Source organism: Sturnira hondurensis, unplaced genomic scaffold, assembly GCF_014824575.4.
Source record: "Sturnira hondurensis isolate 20B ecotype Veracruz unplaced genomic scaffold, ASM1482457v3 Scaffold0003166, whole genome shotgun sequence".
Taxonomy (NCBI): Eukaryota; Metazoa; Chordata; class Mammalia; order Chiroptera; family Phyllostomidae; genus Sturnira; species Sturnira hondurensis.
The window spans coordinates 1,731,247-1,747,935 of NW_028075797.1; positions in this window are offsets into that span (position 1 = coordinate 1,731,247).

Here is a 16,689-nt window from a genome sequence, read left to right on the forward strand (position 1 = left end):
TCAACCCAGCTGGTAGAACCAGCAAGACTACCCCTCAGTGACTGCATGGCCTGCTCACCAGGAGATCTGGGTCCTGGTCCACCTCTGTTACCAGGGAGTTTGACTTTAAAATAAGAAATTTAACCTGCATGGCTCCAAACATCTTTCCTGCTTATAAAATTCAGTTAAATGTTTCTAAAAGAGGTTTATTGGTATGTTTGTATAGCAAATTGAAAGGAAGGAGACTGATGTATTTCTGTCCATAGGTCACCAAGAATTTTTATTCCAAATACATTTTTCACTCACACCATGGTTCTTACAACAGGTAGCGCTGACTTGACTCTCACCCTGGCTTGCCCGTTAAAAATCTCTCGCATCTCAGCCTAGTCCATCACAGGAGTTACAAACACTCGTGGGCTCACCAGGGACAGCCAGGGAGCTTGTCCCTGTAGAGGTTTGCCTGCCCACTTGCTCTGCCAGAGCCCAAAGGCGGGGCCTTCACTCTCATCAACCTTGGAACAGATACCAGAGTTTTGGGGTTTATTTTTAAAAATATGAGTGTACCCCTTCAAGAACCCCCAGTGGTGCCGGGAAAGCTACGAGGGGGGTAAGTAGGTGGGAGGGGCCAAGTGGTGCGCTGTGTGCTGTGGGAGTGGCTGCCCAAGTGGTTGTGCAAGGCCACACCCTGGGGCGGAGGCCACACCCTGGGGCGGAGGCCACACCCTGGGGCGGAGGCCACACCCTGGGGCGGAGGCCACACCCTGGGGCGGGTGATGTTCGTTCTATTCACTTATGCAAAATAAGAAAGAACTCAAAATTCACTGATATCTAATACATAAAATGACAGTCACACATGCATATAATTTCTAAAACTGTATCTATAATGAATACATACATTTCACATCTTTCATCTTTTCCAAGGTGGGTCCATCACGAAAATGCACTAGGAACTTATTGCCAAGTTAGGGCAGCCCTGGGGTTGGTTGCTTTACACTAAAATGCTTCCTTTCTGCTGTTGGATTCCTTCTAAAACTCCAAGACCCTAAAAGGCCTGGCTTAGCATCCAGTCCTCCCTGGAGCCTTGTCAGGGAGTGCCAAACTTATGCAGCTTTATGTCTACAAAATATCCATAAATTTATCTACAAAAACTACAAAGTACCTATTTACTGACTTACTCATTTATTGAAGTATCGCTGAGCACTTGCTGTGTGTCACTGTGTATCGCTGTGTGGAGGTCATAGAGGGTACGTGTTCCCTGCCCTTTGGGGGCTCATCGAGTAGCAGGAGAGGCAAATAGCAGACAAATCGTAACACCGAATTCTTCCATTGCAGTTAGGAGAAACAAGGTGGCCTAACGATGGGGGACTGGTGGGCTGGGTCAATTTGTAGCCATAGTGCTTCCGGGATCCAGTTCAACTGGCTGCTCTGGGGAATGACCTTGCCTCTAAACTGTCCTTGGACCCTTCTCATTCTCATTCGGGGACCCCCAAGTGGCTCCCAACTCAACAGCTGGGGACTGCCTGGGTCTGGGAATGTTCTGAAATGTTGATGAACCCTCACTACCACATGCAGAAGCATCTATTTTATTTATGCATGTGACTTTTTTAAATTTAATAAACACTCATTACAACCAAAAGAATGTCTATCACTGATGCTAAGTGAAAAAAGGAGAAAGGTGGGAAGGAGGAGCATCGAAGGGGCCTTTTAACCGTCCGTTCGTTGCCCATTCTTACTATGAATAAAAGCCCTTATGGGAAGACCAGTGCTTGCTTGGTCTTTGGGGTGAGCGTGTGGAGGAGAGGCCGACACACTGGGTGCCACCTGCCCTGGGCCTCACAGATGCAGTGTGTTGCTGACGCTGCTCAGGAGGATTCTGCCTAAGCAGACAAGGCAGCTCAGATGGAAAGCTGAGGACCAAGGCCTCAAACCATCCACCAGAGTGACAGTGAGGAAGGCCCTCTACTTGCAGTGCCTTGACCACACTTCCTGACCCCACTCAGCCCCATGCCAGCTCAAGTCCTGCCTGGCCGGTCCTGCTCCAGTTAAGAAGAGAAGATCTAGGTGTTTGGAGTCAAAGCTGGAACTATTTGTTAAACCACTGATCCCCAGCCTCTTGGTCAAGGGCTAGAACTTTGCATCTGGGTATTTTAGACACTGCTTCCCTTGTCCACAATTTGATACTGAATAATCCATGCACCAGAGCCATAGGAAATGTGTAGTCAGATATCCCATGATGCCTTTCTCATTATATATTTGCTGGTCAATAAGGAACAATAACTTCTCTATAATGGGAGGTAGCTTAGGCTCAAGACTACCTCTGCTGGGTGATTTCATGAAGCTTTGAGAGGTGGCCTTTGGAAGTACTTCTTCCTAAGTTGTTTTGCTGAATGTAACAATTCATTTGGAGAAAATTCCCAGAAAAGCATAATTTTTGATCATTCACATGAAACAGCTCAAAATACTCTGCAAGTATTTAGAAAAAAACAAGTCTCCTGAGTTCTCAGGGTGCGGGTGTAATTTCTGGGATACATAGAAGTTAATGAGAAGTTGTCTTGACCATCTTTAACTTACTTCATGGCCAAGGACATATGAACTGATTGTCCCCAAGCTCCCCAGGCTCCTGGGCTACTGTTTTCTTTAACATCCTCCGTAGCACGTGCTGCAGACAGCCCTGTACTCTCCCCAAACGCCTAAGGCTGAGGTGCTCTGGAGTTGCTCACCTTCACCTGGCTGGCCTCGTCACCTTGTGCTCACGACCCCTCGCTTCCCAGTCAGCGTTTTTCCATGTCTCTACACCCCTTCTTCACCCTGTCTTCTCAACCAAGGACATAGGTCCCTGAATTCGTTTTTCTTACTACCACAAAAAAATTATCACAAACTTAGAGGTTTAAAACAACATAAACTTATCTTACTGTACTGTAGATCAGAAGTCCAATATGAGTCTCCCTGGGCTATGATCAAGGTGTTGGCAGGACTGCATTCCTTTCTGGGACCTCTAAGGAGTAATCCATCTCCATGCTTTTTCTGGCTTCTAGAGGCTGCCTGCATTCCTTGGCCCCTGGCCCCTTCCTCCGTCTTCAGAGCCAACAATGTCAGGCTGAGTGTTTATGCTGTCATCTCACTGGTTCTCTGACTGCAGCCCCGAAGGCTTCTCTGTGTATGAGAAGAAAATCAGGAAAATTTTCTGAACTGTCCTTGACAGTTGGAAAATCAGGATAACCTCCCATTTCAAGGTCTATGATCTTAATCACATCTGAAAATTCCCTTTGCCGTATAAACTAATGTGTTTATGGTGCTTGGATTGGGGTGATGAGATTTTGTTCTGGGGGTGAGGGTGGCGTGATTCTTCCTATCACAGTCTCATCTTTGCCCAAGACAACTCCAACTCAAAGCAATTGTATGTAGCAGGTATTCTGTAAGAGCAGACTGTATCATGGGAATCACAATGGAGAAGAGGGAAAAGGAAAACTCAGTCTTAAGGGGCCGGGGGGCCAAACACTCCCTGGCCATCTTGGTCACTGGGAATCAATCCCCTCACTGCATCTCACTCCTTGTCCCAGACCTACGGAGAATCCTGCCACCAACCGCAAGAGCGGTGTTTCCCAAACTCAGTCATTTACCTTCAGAGTCAGCAAGTTATTCATCAAAACCCAGGATTCAGCTACATGGTTTTTCCCAGTGTCACTGGGAGGTAGGTGGGAATATGTGAGTAAGCTCAACAGAACACGAGCAAAAGTGGTGTGGCCACACCTCAGGCCAGGGGCTTTGAGGCAGCTGTGGGCCTTCTCTTCGCCTTTGCTGTGTGCTGGAACCCCAAGGTGTCAATCCAGCCTTGACCATGAAGGTGATGACAAGAGCCAAAGGACAAAAATAACCTCAAGACAAAAGACACTAGGGCCCCGAAACACTGCATGGAGCAAAGAACCTAACTGGAAACACCTACCCTATACTGGTAAGAAAATGGTAAAGTTTTTGTACTTTAAGCCACTGAATTTGGGGTTCTGCTTGTTACAGTCACTTAGCCTTCCCTAATGGGCATATTACCAATCTTTTAATGTTTAAATACCAACCGTTTTATTGTCAACATAATTTTTATTTAAACAAACTTCTCTTTTCAATTAGCTACACATTAGACAATGATATTTACAAAATAATAAAACAAATTTTACAAGGTACTTACTATGTGTCATGCTTTCGTTTTAACTTATTTAATGTTTTACACAAAATAACTCATAGGTATAGGGCTCCTAAGAACCATGAGAGGCAGGTACTGTCATTGTCATGCCCATTTAACAAATGGGGAAACCGAGGCACGGGGACATTTAGTAATTTGCCGAGGTTCCACAGCTGCTAAGAGAAAGAGCCAGGAAGGCTGGTGCAGAACCGGTCCCGTGACACAGTCAGTCCCCGTGTGCTCTGTTGCTAATCTGCATTTTCAGAATATCATCACACAACTTGCAAATGACATTTTTTCTGATTGTTCTTTTTGCCCAGGAGGACAAGTAGGTTAAAGGTGTCTCAGAGGAAAAAGGAAAACCAGAACAAAGAATGGAAATCAAGAACGATGCAACCACATGCAAACATCATGAGGATTTGGGGAAATGTTTCTGTATAATGGCACAGTGGCAATCAATAAGCACATTTACACACATTAATAAATAAGGTGAATAAATAAATTATGCCAAAGTGCTATTCTCTTCATACCCAGGAGATGGTTTATGCTTTAGTAGGATGAAGGAAATCTAATTGCCCAGCCTCTTCACCCAGAACTGGAGACATCATTCTGAGCAACTTTCCTCCCTTACTCGTTGTTCTGTCATTTTCAGCCTTAGATGGATTTAGAGAAATCCACAGATAATAGAGTCAGCATGGTTTGTTGGAATAAGGTGGAGAGTCAGGGATTTCTCACCACACTGGTCCTTGGCATCTCTGCGCGCGTGTGCCAGTGTGCGTGCATGAGTGTGTGTGAAAAACCTTCCCTATTCCCTAGAATGTGTGAGTTAGCTTTTTGTCTGCATTCCCATAGCTTTGTGAACACTCACCTAAAGATCACACTGCATCGTGTTCAAATTTCTGTCACCAAATGGACTGTGAGAGACTTAAAGTCAGAACCGTGTTCTATCTCTTCGACACTTTGCATGCAGAAGCTTCACAACGAATATTGGCTGAATAAAGGAGTGAATTAATGAACTGAAAAAATAAACGAACAGCCTCTGGTCTGAATGAGGCATGAGAGTGACCCACAATGGCCCTTGTTTTTGTCCTTCAGCCTGAAATATGGAATATTTCCACGGGCATTTGATTTGTGTTCACTGTGGTACATACAGGCTTTTGTTCTTCTAAGAAGGAATAAAAGAGATATTTGACTCTGATAGGAGCTGAAAGCCTATTTGTGTCCAATACACAGGAAATTTCTTTATTGGTATCCATAAAGCCAGCGTCAGAACATCTGCCCTGCGCCTTCCAGACCCACAGCAGCATTCCTACACTCAGAATATTCATGTTTCAGTGCAGACCTATAAAAAAAAGCACGTTAGCTGACATTTTCTGAGGTCAGAACCTCTGATTCCCCATTATTATCTGACACTTACAAGTAACTGGGCTTTATTCTTAGTGTGATAGATATGATTTTATATTGAACAAACTAACCACTGTCTGTCTTTCAATCTTCACCAGCCAGACCACCGTTTTAGCTGCAGAAAGACATTTGTGTGCAAACTACTGTGGGGTGGAAGTGGGGTGTTCCCTGGGGGAAAAATTCTTCCACCAAACATTGCTGCGGGCACAACTGATCTGCCTTCCTGCTGTGAGTTTTGGTTACAGCACTCCACCCCACCATGGTAATTCCCCAGCCTACTCAGAAGTCTTAGCAGTATCCTTGGGTGTGCTTATTGATTTGGGCTCAGAGTTGTGCGGTCCTATTCTTTTTTTAAATCAATTTTATTGAGGTGTAAATTATATGTAATAAAAAGTAAGTGTTTAAGTGTACATTTCAATGAGTTTTAGCAAATAACCACTCATGTAATAACCACCACTTTCAAGACAGAATAGTCTTACTTATTTATATTTTTAACAAAACTGTATTTATTTAAGATGTTCACCATGATGATTGGAGACACATACACAGAGTGAAATGATTACCACCGTCCAGCTAATTCACGTGTCTTTTCCTCGCACAGTTACTTTTTTCTTCTGTAGTGACAGCACCTGAAATCTACTCTCACATCAGAGTTCCAGTATCAGTACAGAATCATTAACTATAGTCATCATGCTGTCCATTAAATCTCTGGACTTATTCGTCCTACTTAGGTGTAACTTTGCACCTTTTGACCAGCATCTCCCCATTTCCCCAGCACCCACCCTTGGTAACCAACATCCTGGTCACGGCTCCTGTGTTTCTGATTCTTTTTAGATTATGCATGTAAGAGGGATAATGCAGTTATTTAAATACCTGTGTCTGGCTTATCTCACTTAACATAATGCCCTCTAGGTTCATCCATGTTGCTGCCAATGGCAGGATTAATCTCCTTACACGATACAGAATATGTTCCGCGCCCCCAAGAAGTTTCCTCAAACCTCTAGTTAATCTCTTGTAAGTCCAGCCCCAGGAGAACACGGGGTTGTACAAATGAAATCATACGACATTGACATATAGTTTTGTCCAGCTTCTTTCACTCAGAATAATTATTTTGAGAGTCACCCATATTATAGCCCATATCAATCATTTATTCTTTTTTTCTTGCTGAGAAATATCCATTGTATAGAGATATTCCAATTTGCTTATCTATTCACCTGTTGATGGAAATCAGGTTGCGTTCAGTTTTTGTGAGTGTCAATAAAATCATTATGAAACACTTTCATATGTAAGTCTTTTTGTTGAAACACTTTTATTTCTCTTGGGTAAGTACCTAGGGGTAGAATGGCCAGAAGAGACGTTAAATGTATGTTTAACTGCATTAGCAATTGCCAAACTGGCTTCCAGAATGGCCTCACCAATTTCTACCTTCATCAGTAACGCAGAAGAGATGCAGTGCTACGTCTCACCAGTGTTTGGTACGGTCTTTTTCATCCTAGCCATTTTGGTGGGTATGAAATGATCATCTCATTGCAGGTTTAATTTGCAGGTTTCTGCATGACCCATGATAACAAACGTCTCTTTGTGTGCTTGCAGTTCATGCATAGATCTTCTTTCCTGAAGTGTTTGTTCAAGTCTTTTCCTATTTTTAATGGATTATTATTTCATTGTGTTGTAAGTTTTTTAATGTCATTATTCTAAACACAAGTCCCTCTTGGAGTGATTTGGCCTATCCTACTTACCTGAATCTCCTTATCAGAACTAGCTGAATCCTAATTACCAGAATCTTCTGGTCTACAACAGTTTTGGGAACTTGGCTGGACTTCAGAATGTGGCTGACATCGGCTGCATTTAGTTAGTGCTCTGTGCTTTATTTTTGGGAGAAAGAGGGATGGCCTAGAATCTTCTTCTCTTTCTCTTAAATCTAACTCCTGAACATAGCAGGAGGGAAATAGGAAAGGGAGGTTGGGAATAAAAAGAAGAATTTCAGAAAGGCATCAGCTACCTACAGCTCCCATCAGGACCTAGACAAGGTTATGATCGTCACTCAGGTAACAAATAAACATCTTTTGACCTTGGCCGCCTTTCTGCCTTATGAGTTCTACCAAATCCAGAAAAATGGAATGTCTTCCTGTTACCCTGTTACCTGTGATTTGAAGAAAAGGGGGCCATACTTCATTCTTTCATAATGATCCCTCCAGGTCTCATCCGCCTCCCCCCTTACTCAAATAACAAGTGTACAACAACTGAGGCAGAACACAGAAATTTAAAGATTCTACAGGTTGTGGGTCAGCTGTCAGGTTGGTTTATGCTTATCGAGGGAACAGCCTTGGTGCCAAATAAATTCAGGTTTCCAACCTGGAGCAGCAGGTGTTTTCCCTCTTCCTAGCATCTGGCCAAGCCTCACTGCACTCAACAGAGCTATAAAGAAGACTGGGGGATAGAAACATCAGCCTCCAAGAAAAGGATTAACATATTTGGAGACTTTGGGTTTATTTAAATTAAATCAATCCCCTGGATCAAGTTGCAATGGGAAAGGGGAAGAAAAGGAAGTGTGGGGACGGTATGGAGACTTGAAGATGACTGGAGGCCACAAAGGCAGAGAGTATGGATGGGCTTTTTTAAAAACAAAAACTGCATTTTGCTGGCCATTTTCAAGTTTCTGTTTCAGCACTGTCTCCAGGTGTTAAATGGAGAAAAAGGAGAAACTGGTGGTTTGAGAGGTCTTGATGGTATCATGTAGGGAAATGGGAAGACCGTGTCTGTTCCAGGTCACTGTATCACATATTATTGGCTTCCTGGTTGCGAATCCAAAAAGCTGTTTGCTTGCAGCAGGACTTCGTGCCCATCCCTCCTACAAACACCACTGCTCCTCTTGCAAAACGTTCCTGTGCTACAGAGCTCAGGAGTCAGGGAGAGGAAGTCACAGATAAGACAGTGCACTATAGAATATCTGCAGAATTCTCCTCACTAGTCATGTGTCTTTCGGAGCCCTTGGCCTCATCTAAAATTCTGCAGATAACCATAGCTAGCTTTCATTGTTTTGTGATACACTGCAGAAACCCTCAGGAGAGTGCTGAGGCTGAGGGGTTATGTGCTTTGCCCAAGATCACCTAGTAAGTGGAAAAGTCTGTATCTGAACACAGGTCTCAAGTTCAGAGACCAAGAAATTGATTACTCCCTTGCTTGCTGCTTGATTAATTGATTGATCAATTGATTGAAGAGATTCTGTTTTATTCCAGAAATAAACCAACAAAAAAGCAGAAAGACATGAAGAATCTTCATAAATGGAAATAGAAGAAACAATGTGGAAATCAAGGCATCTAGGAACAAGCAATTAACCTAATTTAATTCCCTAATTTGAGGAACTCCTCAAGTGTCTATGCCTCAAATTGAATGATTTTCCAATTTCCTCCGTAAGGTAATTTTTTAAACTACTGATTTTTATAGGCTTGAGCATGTGAAAAGCTGACTACTGTATGTCTTTTTAATTAGATCCTCTACATGATAATTAAAGTTTCTCTTTGCATCATAGTTATTCTTAAACTCTGCAGTAATGTTCCTCTGGCTGGAAGTGAGCTGACCATCTGGAAGCAATAAAATATCTTAACCTTAAAATGCAAACTATCAGTTACAGATAGCACAAATTAGACCCGCTCGTCATTACTTTAATGGGTAAATGCCAGGCTCCATCCTTCATTCTGTCTAAAAGAAAACTGCAGAATCTCACAGTGGGAACAGGGGTTTTGAAAGTCATATAGTCCTTCTTCCTTCTATTTTTTTGGAGCAAATCCTGAATAGGCCCCCCTTCTAATGGTCCTGGGGCACACTACTACCCAGGAGAAAATTCCAAGGCTATTTTTAAAAACTTCTTCCAACGTTTATTTGTTGTTTAGGGCGAAGGACCAACACTGGCCTTGGAAGTAAAAGGGAGGCAGAAAAATGTTAGCTAGAAGCTCGGGAAGGGTTGAAGTGCAGAGAGGAGGAAGCAAGCAGGAACCAGCGAGAGAATGCATTACGAAAGGCTCGTGGGGCCAGGTAAAGGGGGTAGAGGTAGTTAAGTAATGGCTGTGATCACATGTCCACAGGTGAAAGTATGGTCAATATCGTTATTGACTCAGAAATACATTCTACTTATGCTGATGGTGACTATTTTCTCTAAATGTTCTGTGCTATGACATGGTTATCACTTGTGAAAAAATAAATAAGATCATCAGACAGATAAAGCAAAGGCTCTTTATTCAGAACGCGATATTGTGAGGGACTCAGCCACATTCATTTGTGCCTGGTAGAGACTCAAAGGCAGGCAGAGGGTGGAAGAGCCTTAGAGTAGAAAAAGGAAAACCTCCCGATGTGGCCTGAGTCACAGCTGCTGGCCAAGGGAAGCTGGAGGTGGGAAAAGCAGGAGGCATTCCATGTGATTGGTTAGGGGAGCATATTTTGCTTTCTCTCACTGGCCCTAAGTTGAGGCAGGGATAAGAATTAGGGAAGCTATCAGTTGTCAAGTCCTGGTCAGTTTGGGTGACTTGTTTCCATTAGTTATTGTTTGGCTTCCTGGACCAATTACCAGAAGTTAGTTGTGTGACTTCCTGCCAGTATGACTGGGATAGCAGTTCTTGGGCTGATTACTGCAGATTGTGGGTCATATTTTTATATGAGGACTGTCCATTGCTCATTTGTATACTCACACTTATTTTAATTCTGTATATGTTTAAATAACACAGTATTATTGGTGTCATATGCAGTCCAATTGAAACCGGAAAAGCTAGTGCTGCCTGTCACTACCAGAACCAATAAGCAGAGACAGGGTTTGAATCTACAGGGGCTCTATTCAGATGGCCAGAGATCTGAGAAGATGGCAGGTTATATACCCTAACAGATCATCTGACACTCCATTTTAAACTGACCCATTTTATAAGAAGAAAAGTATAGATAAGGGATTGGGATTCAGGGAAAAAGTTAGTCAGATAAAAGCTTCAGCATTCTTTCATCTGTGCCCTGGGCAGTACTCTTTAGCTGTGTCCTGGGCTGTGGGCATCTGACCCTGGAGTGCCATAGCTCAGATACAATCTCAGTTGCTTGCAGTCCTCCTGAGGCATAAAGGTGGAACTCTTTATGGTCTCCTATTGTTGAGGTGGGCCACACCTTCAGTTCCTAGAACAATAGCTTCTTACATGCATTGATTACTAAGCTTATTACTATTGCCTAATCTAAAATTTTCCAACTCTTGAGTCCCCTATCAAAGTTATTCATTTAACCAAATTTATAATACAGCATATTGATTTAGAACATGGATTTTGAGGCCTGACTACATAGTTCAAAGTCCAGCTCTACCACTTATTGGCTGTGTGATCTTGAGCTAAGAGCTCAACTTCTCTGGTCCTCAGTTTCATCTCTATAAAGTAAAGATAAAAATAGTACCTTGCTTATAGACTTATTTTGAGGCTTTAAATGGGTTCATATGCATGTAAAACACTGAGGCATAACCACCTAGTACACACTATATAAGTGTTTGCTTTTATTAAAAATTAAAGAAAAAACAATAGCAAAATGCAACATTCTTTAAAATCTAAGCTCTACTAGGATGTTCTTCTGAGGAATTTCCTATGGTATAACACAAATGCTTCAAGAAATGTAACAAAAACTGTTAAGTACATGGAAAGATTCAATATCAAATATTTAAAATCTAATACAAGTGGCTTCTCAAAAAGCTACTAAAGCATACAAATCTATATTCTTCCTAAATGAATTGTATCAGCAATAACCCCAGTCTGCAATTTTTCTCATGAAGCTAACAATGAGCAGCAATTGTGTTCCCGTTTTTAGAAAGCAATTGGTTGAGCACAAGTCTTTGGGGAGGAGCAAAGCCAGGGTTGTTGTTTTTTTTTAAAAAACCCTTTTTAAAATGGTGAACTATATAACACACCTTCAGAACTATTTAGGAATCAAAAATGGACAGCTCAGGGACTCCACACAAAGCAGTCACTTGTGTAACCAACAATCTAGTCAAGGAATAGAAGTTCTTTGCACTCCTCCCATTTCTATGTTCCCCTAACCCTTCATTTTTATGGTGTCAGTGATAAGCAGAGGCTGACAACAGTTATAGCGCTGCAGATAGACTTGGGCAGAAACACGCTGTTGCAATAGGGAAGCGGGTACAGCTAGGACTTAACATTGATTTGTCAGGGGTGACTGGATATTTTAAAAGGAGAAGGAGGGAGTAGGGAGAAGGGAAAGCACAGGCCCAGAAGAGGCAGGAAAGTGAAAAATGACAAAGGTTTGGTTAGGGTAAATGCTGATTAGGTCAGCTGTGTCTGTCAGCTGGCAATGGTCACAGTTAGGCCTCTATTCTCCCACAGAGATGGAGACAGAGGCCCCATCCCTCCCGATGAGTTCATTTTCAAAGAATGGCTTTCAGATCCTTGAGAAAGATACTCTCGAGTCATAGGAGATACATATACATCTCAGAGGGAAAGAGGAAAGATTCACCACTGTAAGGCCCTTTCAATAAATGCTCTAAGAAAGACAGGTTGGTGTCTATCTTCCAGGGTTGCCTGGAACGAACAGTAAATTCTTTTGAACTTGTGCTTTCTTAGGCAGGCACTTTAAGGGACCCCAGGGACACCTAGGGATGCAGCCTTTAGTTGCCAGAAACCATGTCACTGTTCGTTCAAGACTTTTGATGTAAGGGATGGGGCTGAGATTCTGTGGTTTCAAAGGCCAAGGTTGAGGCTTGAGAAGAGGCTTACATGATCCTGGCTAGACTTTGGTAGAGGAAAGAATCTGTCAATGGTAAACATTTCCTTGTTTTTTCTTAAGGGAACTGACCACAGGTCCCTAATCACATGATTTCCATTTTTCCTGCCTGATTTCACACGTAATGCATTCTTGTGCCTGAAATCTTTCAACACTGTGTCTGTGACGTTCACTTGGGTAGTGTGTGTAGGGCTGGTTTGTTCATCTCTGTGCCTGTTGAGTGTTCCACTGAATAAATACATCGCAACTGATTTATCTGTGGGCTTCGGTTGTCTCTTCTTTAGGACTGTTATAGATAATGCTGCTACAAATGTCTCTCGGGGCATGTGTCCATATTTCTTTTAGGTACCTACCTAAAAGTAGAGGATTACTATGTCATGTGGTAGCTTATGGGTAAGTGTAGTGGAAAAAAATAGTGTTGTAAAAGCTTCAGCTCCCATCCCCAGTAAATGAAAGAGCTCTAACTGCTCCACGCCTTTGCTAATCATTTGAATTGTCAGTGTTTGTTTGCTTTTCCCTATTCAGGGGGATGGATAGTGTCATTGAACTGCAATTTTACTTTGCATTTCCCTGATGATTAACTGACTAATGAGGTTAACATCTTTTCGAATGCTTCCTGGCCCTCAGCCAGGTGGTTCACTTGGTTGGAGCTTCATCCCCACCCCCAATTCCCCCAATCAAAGAGTTGTGGGTTCAATTCACAACCAGGGTACAAACCCAGGCTGTGGATTAGATCCAGGTTGGGGAGCCTACTGGAGGCAGCCAATTGGTGTTTCTCTCTCTGAAAAATCAATAAACATATCTTCAGGTGAGGATTGAAGAAAAATGCTTATGGGCCATTTGGATATTTTATTTTTGTAAAGTAACTGTCTATATGTTATTATATCCATATTTCTGTTTATTATTTTCATATTGGCTCATATAAATTTTTTATTCATTACCATTTGTCCCCCTTATATCCTTCTCTACCCCCGCCCACCTCCTGCCCTCCCCCTCCCCCAAATCATCACGCTGTAGTCCGTGTCCATGAGTCCTTTTCCTTTTTTGCTCAATTCTTCCACCCCCAACCCCTGCCCAGAGCTATCATCCTGCTCTCTATCTATGAGTCTATCTGCATTTTGCTTGTTAGTGCAGTTTGTTCATGAGAGTCCACATATGAGTGAAACCATATGGTGTTTGTCTTTCTCTGGCTGACTTATTTTACTTAGCATAATGTTCTCCAAGTCCTGACTGTAGCAAAGGGTAAAATTTTCTTCTTTTTTACAGCCGTGTAGAATTCCATTGTGTAAATGTCTCAGAGTTGTTTTATCCACTCACCTGCTGAAGGACACTTGGACTGCTTCCAAATCTTGGTGATCGTAAATAATGCTGCAGTGAACATAGGGGTGTGTATATTCTTCCGAAACAGTGTTTCAGGTTTCTTCGGATACATTCCCAAAAGTGGAAACTCTGTGTCATAAGGCAGTTCTGATACAATTAAAAAAACATTATGCCTCAAAAAATAAAAATAAAAACCAAAGATAAGCTGATAATTAAAATCCTAAAAAAAAATAATTTTTATATAGTTTAACTGTCAATTCTTTATTGATGACATATATTGCAGGAGAAATGCCTTTCAGCACACATAAGGATGCACATATATTAATTGAGATTTTTAGAAGTAAAGTTTTTGTGGCATAGGCTATGTATATCTTTTAATTTAATAAAACATCAATATTCCCAAAGTGGCTTCTACAATGTACACTGTCACAGGCAGTAGAAGAGGATCCCTTGCTGCATCTCTGGCAATGAACTTGTCAGACTCACAGATCTTAACTGAGCTGGTGGGTGCATAGTGGTGTAACACTGGTTTTAATTTGTATTTTCACAATTGCTAGTGACAATGACTTTTAATTTGATTATTGGACACTTAAATATGCTTTTTTGAAGTACTTGTTCAAGTCTCTTGCCCATTTTTATTTTCTGTTTTCTTTTTCTCATTGATATGCATTTGAACATGTTTATATGTTCTTTCACAAGCCCTTTTGCTGGTTATAAGTATTGCAAATATCTTCTCTGTTGATTGCCTTTTCATTCTCTTAATGGTGTTTTCTTATCAAAGTTCATTTTATTAATGTTTCATCTTCTTTTTATACTAGTAATCTTCACAGCCTGTTTAAGAAAACTTTTCATACTCTAGGGACAGTGATTTTCAACATGTGTGTCACAAGAGTGTTTAAAACATGCAATGCCTGACTATCTAGTCAGGAGCACTGCCCCCTTTTTCTTAGACTGTCAAATTAAAAAATGACAGCAGCCAACACAACAATAGCCATCTGGTGTAAATGAATATAAACCACACCTATTTTTTGTCAGAAAAAAATCAACAAAAATCAACAAAAAAAATTCTTTTTGGTGTGCTGCAAAATTTTAGTAATTAGTTATGTGTGCCGTGAGATAAAACCGGTTGAAAATCACTGCTCCAGGGTCATAAAATATCTCCTGTATTATTTTTCTAGAAGTTTTGTCCTCTTGCCTCTCACGTTTATCATTTGTCCCCCTTATATCCTCCTCTGTCGACCTTCAGGTTGATAGTTCCACAATCAACCTGAAATTGAATGTTATGTGTGAAGTGATGTCCCACCTTTATTTTATGTATGGCTCTAATGTCCTAGCATGGACACCCTCCCCCCAACCACCTGGGCTCTGGCACTCCATGCTGGGCCCACATGGCTCCCACCATGGACCTGTATTGCTCTGCCCCACCTGAAGGCTCAGGACCAAACTGCTTAGGAAGGCAAGACAACAGAATGCAAAAAAGAGTCTGGAAAGGAAGGAACAAGAAAGGAGAAGAAGAGAAGGAAAGGAAAGGGGAAAGAGAAAAGGGAAACAAAGAATCTTGCATTTAAATAGTCTTCTGAGTGCTCTTGCAATACCGGTTGAATACAGCCTTTGAAAATAATATGGTAACTACATTATGCTATTTAAACTAACTCCAACCATAGGAAATATTTTGTTTTTTAAAATATGACCATGAATTATATGTAACGATAAGAGCAGCGAAACTTACAATAATAGTAAACAAATAATAAGATCTCTTTTCATCGGTGGCCATTCACTATTTTGCTTTTGAGAGCCAGAAGGAAATTGTCTTGAGTCACAGACATTCAGTAAATCCAATCATGGTTCAATAAATCCATCTGAGCTTCTTCAGTATTATCTTGAATTACTAAAATAAGTGACTCTAAAGAATCATAGATCATGTCTGGTTTAATATAGCCAACAGTGGTGCCACGTGGAAAATTATCTTGATGCAATGATAACCCCCAAGTGCACTACGAGGCAGGATCTTCTAGAGCTCACAGAGTAGAAAGGCTCAGAGGCCAAAATTAAATGCTTAAAACACACAGAAAGAAGCCAGAAAAAGAGACAGAGTGGAGTAGACATAGACTACCTACCTCTCTCTCTCTCTCTCTCTCTCTCTCCTCCCTGCCTCCCCCACACTCCTGCAACAACCTTCCTGGTAGATGATGTATTGCAATGACCAGAGTTGAGTTTGTGCACAGAAGCAAGAGGACAGGAGCCTGTGTTCAATAAAGCACATTCAGAGTAGGTGTGGGCCGGAATGGGGGACACCAATGAGAAGTCAACTTGGGGGTCATATAGCTGTCATGCTTGTGAAGGGGGGGAGGTTATCTGTACCCAAAGAAAGTATTTCCAGCCCTTTGTATCCATAAGTAATGTTCTTAAGTGTTCCACCTCTCTCATCAGAGAAAAAATGTCTTTCAGTTTACCACCTAATTATTATCTAACCTTAACATTCCTTAGGAATTTTGGATATACCTCACAAGCTAATAGATTACTCATTATTATTCTTAATGTATCATTTTCACTGATCCCATTTTTCTTCCCTTTGTAGAAGAATTAAGTACTCTCTAATAACACAAAAACATGGCCACACTGAGGACGTCCTCCATAAAACTCCCTTCACACATTGTGAATAATGATTTTTCATGGACTTTTTAGAATTGCTGTAGTGTGAGTCCCTGCCTAGGCTTACTATCATCTTGTGGACAACTCCACTATCAACATCAGCCCAAACAAAGACTCTTAGTATATTTTCCCAGTAAATGCATGTGGAGAAGCTCATCTGGTTAGAGCTGCAGCCCAAGTCCTGCCCCAACTGAGGCAGAGCACAGAATGTGCCTCATGGGCCAGGCACAGGCAGTGGCCCAGTCCATGCTCCCAGAAGGGCTCCCTGGAGGCCAAGGACTGGATCCCCCAACTGCCTGGAGAGACAGGCAACTGGTAAATCCGGGTGCACACACACTGAGCCAGGTGTCGGAGAGCTCACCACTGACCCAACAGAGCTGATGGTAGGCATTGGTCCCATCGTTTTC